This window comes from Sciurus vulgaris, assembly GCF_902686455.1.
Source record: "Sciurus vulgaris genome assembly, chromosome: 13".
Taxonomy (NCBI): domain Eukaryota; kingdom Metazoa; phylum Chordata; class Mammalia; order Rodentia; family Sciuridae; genus Sciurus; species Sciurus vulgaris.
The window spans coordinates 1,052,788-1,060,473 of NC_136474.1; the positions used below are offsets into that span (position 1 = coordinate 1,052,788).

Genomic DNA, 7,686 nt, shown 5'->3' on the forward strand with positions numbered 1-7,686 from the left:
TCCATTAATCTCCCTGGAGGCCTTAGTAGATTACCTAGGATCTGATGCAGTCCTGGATGTTAACCTTTCCAAACACTGATTGTCATTTGTTATCACGTTTTTGCTATAGTTCTGCAGCATTTTCATTTAATGGGTTTCCAACTTTCAAGAGGTGAGTTTATTACCACATTTTGCCAGCAGGTGGCAGTGATAGCCTATGACTATGTTCCAAACAACTAAATACAGCTTAAAATATTCCCCTTAGTGAAGAAGAGTTGCACTAGCCAACTTTCACCCAAGAGGAAGATAATTTTTATGGGACACATATTTAAGTAAAATGATTGCCTGATCATGCTTCTTTTTTGCGTGGTTTTCAGGTGGAATTGGCATGAACTTAACAGCACCAGATACAGTTATTTCTGTTGACAGTGATTTTAATCCTCGATATGACTTACAAGAATGTAGTCCTGACAAGAGTGTCATACTGGGAGTTGATTACCACTGGGTTTGTTTTTTTTTTTTTTTTTTTTTTGTTTTGTTTTGTTTTGTTTTGGTGCCGGGGATCAAACCCTGGGCCCTGTGCTTGCAAGGTGATCACTTTACCAAGTGAGCTATCTCCCCAGCCCACCACTGGGTTTTAACCCCATTTTGGCACTGACTTGCAGAGTCATGTTCAGTGGGTCACATGATCAATTCGGTCTCACTGTTAAAAAGAACAGTTAAATTGCAAAATGATTAGAAGAAACTTTTAGGCTTTAGTTAGAACCTATCTCAATTTAAAAAGGGAGTTAAAGCTGGTATGGTGGCACATGCCAGTAATCATAGTAACTTGGGAGGCTGAGGCAGGAGGATTGCAAGTTCAAGGCCAGCCTTGGCAACTTACTAAAACCCTGTCTCAAAATAAAATATTTTGGGGCTGTGATTGTGGCTCACTGGGAGAGCACTTGCCTAGCATGTGTGAGGCAGTGGGTTGAATTCTTAGCACTGCATATAAATAAATGAATAAAGGTCCATCAATATCTATAAAAAATTCAAGTAAATAAATAAAAATAAAACATTTTTTTATGAAATGCTAGGAATATAACTCATTGATAATGCTCCCCTGGATTTGCTTCCCAGTGCCATGAAAAGAAAAAAAAAAATGAGGTTAAGAGGTTGTGGAACTACCCTTTGACCTCAGGATAATGATATCGCCATTTACCGGTGACGAGTTCTGCTCCTTCTAATGTTGAAGATTGAACACTAGAGAAGCACGCCAAGGCAAGCATATTAAGCAGGTTTTATTTAAAGCTAATAATACAGACTTCTCCCGGCAGGGAGAAGGGGGCCATGGCTGATGTTCAAAAGTCCCCAGAAGTGAGCGCACCCTACATCTTTTATAGGTTAAATTCTCTTTTGTTCTCCAGTTCTCTCCCCCCTTATCTCTCCTTCCTGCCTATGTGACTAGGCCTGGTTTTGCATTAAGTGAAAAGCCATGGGCAGGGGGAGGGCCAAGGTGATTCAGGCAGGCAGGGGCCCAGGGGGCATTAATTAGCAGCTCCTGGCTTGCAGTTCTTGATAAAGGCAGGTAAATTTGGTAATCAATGGCCTCCAGAGATCCTTGACATTCCATCCTTCCAGGGGCAGTCTCCAACTTCCAGAGGCAGATGACTTTATGGCCTCCATTTCCTCCATATGACCCGATCCCCTATTTCTACACTAACTACCTGTTCCCAATTCTGGCTTCAATAACATGCTTGCCAGGGGTTGTCCTTGGCTATAAATGAAGCTCCAGTTGTGGTCACTTCATCATTCTTTCCCTGACTCTTTTGGGAAAGGCTCAGAGAGAAGTTGAGGCCAGATGTCTCTAACAAGTTCTCAGGTCAAAATGAGCAATGTCCTTTGAATTGTTTTATTAATATGTTCTTTGGTTCTGCTTCCTTTTTGCTGTATTTTTCTGGAATGCTTTCCCCCCCAGCTTTGCAGACTCCTAGCACACTACTCTCACTTGACTTACATACAGGGCTGTGAAAGTTTTTTGACTGATTGGCCAAGACACTGTGGAACAATTAGTTTATAGGAAAGCAGCTTCCAAACTGCAGCTCTCCAACATGATCATAGGAGGCCATTTTACTCTTGGAGCCCAGAAATCTTTGGCTGATGCTGACCTCCAGGTAAAATATGTTGTTCTTTTATTTAAAGTCCCATGATTTATAATCAGTAGTATCTGTGGATGTGAATGCAAATAAAAAGTACCAGCCTTAACACCCTCTGTCTCCAGTTACACGTTAGTTTTGAAGCCAGAATTGGGGACAGGCAGTTAGTGTAGAAATAGGGAATCGGGTCAGATTGAGGAAATGGAGGCCATAAAACCATCTGCCTCTGGAAGTTGGAGACTGCTGTGGGAGAATGGAATGTCAAGGACCTGCAGAACCCATTGATAACCAAATTTACCTGCCCTTGTCAGAGACTGCAGGCAGGAAGATGCTGATTAATGCCCCCTGGGCCCTTACCTGCCTGAATCACTTTGGCCCTCCCCTGCCCCATCCGCTTCTCCCCTGCAAAACCAGGCCTAATCCTGTAGGCAGGAAGGAAAGAGATAAGGGGAGAGAATGGGAGAATAAAACCCATAAAAAGGACAGGATTTGCTCATCCCACGGATTCCGCCTTTGGGTCCCCTTCTTCCACCCGGGAGAAGTGTGCTTTTACTTTTCTTTAATAAAGCTGCATTTTCCACTCTACATTTGCCTCGGCGTGCTTCTCCGGCGTTATACTTCAACACCTGAGGAAGCAGAACTCGTCACCGGTAAAGAGCGGTATCAATTTGTTAGCCTAATTCACACCCACACAGTACCTACTACATGAAAGTTGCCATAGAAGCTAAATGAGTGTGGTACTTAAAGGCAGAGGAAATAGAATAAAGAGAATGGGCTTTAAACAGTCAAATTTGGATTCAGATTATACATTATACCTTATCACTTACTGGATGTATGACTTTGAGCAGGTAACTTAACATAATGGATATAATCTCTTTGGGGATTCTAAAAATGAGTATGCCACTAGTTCTCTCAGAGAAAATTTATTTGTTTGGGTGTTTTTTTTTTTTTTTTGGTTGTTTGTTTTTAAAGAAGAACTTGACTTAATCAATAATGATTAATTCCATACCTCCTCTTTAATCCCAGACCCTTTATGAAGTGACTTACAGTACTCATTTTATACCCAGAGGAGGATGAACAAGACTAGGAACTCAAAATTATACCATAGGATATATGGATGAAAAACTAGAGTTAATTTGCTTGAGGAAACAAAAATTAGATAGGAGTCAAATGCTGAGTTGGAAGATTCTGGAGAGAGCTCTCTTTTGGAAAAAGGCTTAGAGTTATTCCATAGCAGCAGATTTTGAGCTAAAATTAGAACCCATACTATAATGTACCCTAGATTCTTTTGAGGAATTAGATACAGAGGATCAACCCCTAGGATTTTGGAATAATTCAGGCATGAAGTGAGTAAGAAATGGCTGACAAGGGCAGTAGCTGTGGGAAGGTCTGCTGTAGGAAACATTGCAGAGAAGAAATGACAGGAGTTGATTGTTTTTTTTTTGAGGCAGGGAGTAAGAGAGATAGCAAATTCAAAGATGACTTTAAGGCTTTAAGCCTTAATGATGAGAATAGAAATTAGGAAGATAGGTGGTAAAGTGTTAGGAAGGTGAAAATAATGTAGGCTTTAGTCAACATTGTTTGTAGTAAAAATCAATGTAAATTATCATTAGAGGGAGACTCTGAAAAGGAAGGGATATTATTTAGAAAAGTTCACAGGAAAAACCAGACTTTAAAAGACCAGCTATCAAAAAATTCAAGATGTATGCAAAAGGGGAAAAATTACAAGTATTATAAGCAGAATTATCAAGTTTACAATAAGCCCAAGTGTGGGTTAAAAAATAGCAGTTTTCTCTCACACACACACCTGTATCTTTGCACATCAGCATTGCAGACAGGGATCAGTGGTATTTTTTTTTAGGGAATCATTGACTTGCAGGAAAAGTTTATAATTTTTTGGGTACTAGAACCTGAAGGAAGAACTCTATGTTTTGTTTGTTTGCTTGGTTTTTGTTTACCTTAGGGAGTAACTGTAGAGTCTGGCTTTTTCTATATTTTAGTGTTCTGCATACTCATCTCTCATAGTGGCAGGGCAGCTGTGCATTTTGTTTTCACACTATTGAAGAGGCAATTACAAATGTAAGGCTTCAGAGAGGTTTAGGTATATACTGCAGATGTCTAAATACATTACTTCACAGAGCCTTGAGAGATGAGTTCATTGTGGGCTGTTGTGAAGGTGAACATATTGGGAGTTAGAGGAGATGAGGTCTCAGATGCTCAAACTCTTCCCCAGTGGAGGGAACTCCAGGCATTCAATTAGGGGTTTCCCTGTGATGTGGTCTACCAGCACATCATTGTGAAATGCACAGGCACAACTCCCTGCTGTAGGTCAATATAGACTACTGGCTGTTGGAGAGGAACTTGGTGGGACTTTATGCCCAGGCCAGGGGCAAAAAAATCTCATTCTGTTTCTGTATGATTTTTTTCCTCCCCATCCAGAAAATGAGTTATTTATGGTTTCCAAGGACAAGGGTAATAACTCACTACCTTGTCTCAAAAGAATGCAGGGCATTTTTTAAATTATTAAAGAATCTAATAGTAAAAGACATGGTTCTGGTTTGATAAGTATAAGCAGTGTAGAGTGGTGAAGTCCTGAAAAAGGAAAACAGGTTCTTTATCCTACAAGGAGAGGGACAGATATAGATGTAGTGAACATTTATTGAATGCTTACTGTGTGCTAAGCATTGTCTGAGGTGTACTTTTTCCAGTTGTTTTATGAAGAAGAGTAATAGAAGAATGACATAGACAATGTCTTTAAAATTTTTAAGAAATTTTCCAAAACATCATTCAGAACCACTCTAATCCAAGCACTGTGTAACTTACAACTACACCCTCTTAATTACTATAATATATTATTTTTTATTTTTGAAAAAAGGTAGTTCCTTAAAAACATATTGTGAGTACTCAATAGCAAGGGAAGCCAGGAGATTTAAGTCCAAAGGAGTGGAAGGGATGATCCCAGTATGAACTGAGCTTCATCTTAAATACTTGGTTTTCTTCTGCTTTGGTTACTAAATGCCAAAGCCATATTCCTTGGTTTATATATATGTATAATTATATTTTATGTTTATATATATAAATATATATATATTAATATAAGTAATCTATGTATATATTTGTGTATATGTCTCTCTGTGTGTGTATACACGTATCTACTAAGGCTAAATATAAATATATCCAGGTATGTTCTTGCTTAGTTTTTATCTCCGTGTTTTTAAGCTGCAGAATACCTTTAAGTTTTCAAGTTACAAAATAGACAGTCTAGAGATAACTAAACAAAACTAAAAGGGAAAATGCAAATGAGGGCCCATCATGTGGATCCCAATTGTTTCAGAATTTTTAAGTGATACTGCTTAGGGAGGTGTAAAGTTGGAAGTAGCAAGTGAAAGCCAGGTAATACTATCTAAGCTTTCTTGGTGGTTCCTGTAGCCTTAGGAAATGGACAGAGTATCCCTTAGGGAGGAGTGAGAGGAAAGGGCAGAATAGGGAGTGCACAGGACTATTCAGGGAGATTGAAATTAATAAAAGATCTTTGGGCCTTGGTGAACAGGATTGTTATTGTTTTTCCAAGGTGGTTTCCATTAAGTAGTGAGGTAGGAAAGCAACTTGGCAAAGGAAAGGAGTCAGCTTATTGTGAAGTGAGGTACTGAGTGGCATCTTCTCTTTCTAAGAAGTTTGACAGTGGGAGAGGTAGGAAGGTAGCTAACGGGGTCTCTGACTTCTATCAGGACTGCTGGAAATACCTGTAAAAAATACTGGTGAGAGGTGTTATAGAAGATGCAGGAAATCATTTTATTCTTACCATCCCCCCCAAAAATAAAAGAAATTGTTGGATAAAAAAATTTTTTTTGCAATTATAGATAATTATCAAAATCAATAGCTCTGGTCATCATTTATCACCTTTCTGCTTATTCCTCATCTAACTCCACAATAGCCTGGTTGAAGTCATCTGCCATGGGAGAGAAGAAAGTTCACAAAGGAAGGAATGTGCTTGGTGTCACTTAGACACAGCAGATCACTACATCCTGATGTTTATTTTCATGAGAACTAACTGGATTTTTTCTTTTCTCCATTCAAGTTGAGTGAAATACTTAAATTTGGCTTGGATAAACTGCTGTCTTCTAAGGGGAGCACCATGGATGAGATAGACCTGGAGTTCCCCCTGGGAGAGACAAAAAATGGCCAGTGGGTTTCTGATGCCTTGCCTGCAGCTGGAGGAGGGAGCAGAGAGCAGGAAGAAGGAAGTGAGTTGGGGGTTAGGGTGAGCAAATGGCACAGTGAAATCAAACTAGGGCATGAGTGATATTCATTACCATAGGAAGTCCTGCATCCTACTCCCTGGGACCTCCTTTTCCTACCCAGCCCTATTGTCTTCTTGAGCACATTCTTTAGGCTTCTTGATCCAAGAAATTGAAAATATATCTGGCTGTTCCCATGTGGCTGAACTTTGAATCCACGTGTTAGACACCCTGATTTGAAGACATCACTGGACAACTCATTTTATCCTTAGACAAGTCCTCTTTTATTATCCTTGGAAGATACACCATTACAGCAAAATTGTCTGTTTAAATTGAAAAGACAGGGATCCAAGGGCTCATGGTGCTCCCATTATTTGGTGTGTGGATCCCTTCAGTTCCCCCACATTGTGGTGCCCTGTAAGAACCATAAGTCCTAGGCTTTTGGAGTATTGAGAGGGTTTCTATTCCTCTAGTCAGTCCCAGCTGGATACCTTTGTTTTGGTTCCACAGCTCTTCTTAATAGGTTTTCATTTTCTGAAGTGTTTGTGAACATTTTAACGTACCATTTCCTCATATAGCTTTTTAGAAATCCATTTATTGTCATTTAGCTGTTTCAGGTGAGAGAAAAAAATAAATGTGTGTGGTCATATTTTTAAGTTATATTTGATGACTTTAGTATCCAGTTTACACCCTTTTGTGTAGTCATTTATATTAATTTAATTTTATTTGCTAGAACAAAATAAAATTACAGTGTTTTCAGAAAGATGATTGTATATCTTCACCTGCCTAAAAACAGGTATTTTTGCAGACACTCTGACTGCCAAAAAATTCTCCAGTTTCATTAAAATCTGGAATGTTGTCTTCAGTGACCATGTCTTGATTCTCTTTGTGGTAAATTGTTCCTCTGGCAGAATACAAATGAGGGTCTAGACCTGTGGGCTCTGACTGCCTATTAGAGACAGACTAAAGACATGCAGCATCATTAAAAAATAATGTAAATAAACATTAAAGATAGTAATTAGAGGGACTGGAGAGATAGCTCAGTCGGTAGAGTGCTTGCCTTGTAAGCTCAAGGTACTGGGTTCGATCCCAAGCACCAAAAAAAAAAAAAAAAAGATAGTAATTAGAGCAGCCCAATCAAATTTAAGTAAAAAGTAAGGTTGCTTTATCTTTAATGCAAAGTTCTTTAAAAAGCACATTTACATAGTAAATTGAGAATTTCATGCAGTATGATGCTATATATGTTGATCATATTTAACATATCTCAGCTCTTTATTTTTTCCACTTGTTGATAGAGTGCCTCACTGAAATCCCGCTGCTGATTTAATTAGCAA

At 39.0% G+C, this 7,686-nt stretch overlaps 1 pseudogene across 1 annotated transcript in view; it reads left to right on the forward strand.

Moving 5' to 3' along the window:
- Positions 1-7,686, forward strand: part of LOC306642570 (chromodomain-helicase-DNA-binding protein 1-like) — a 72,310-nt pseudogene that overhangs the window by 17,155 nt on the left and 47,469 nt on the right. The window lies entirely within an intron of this gene.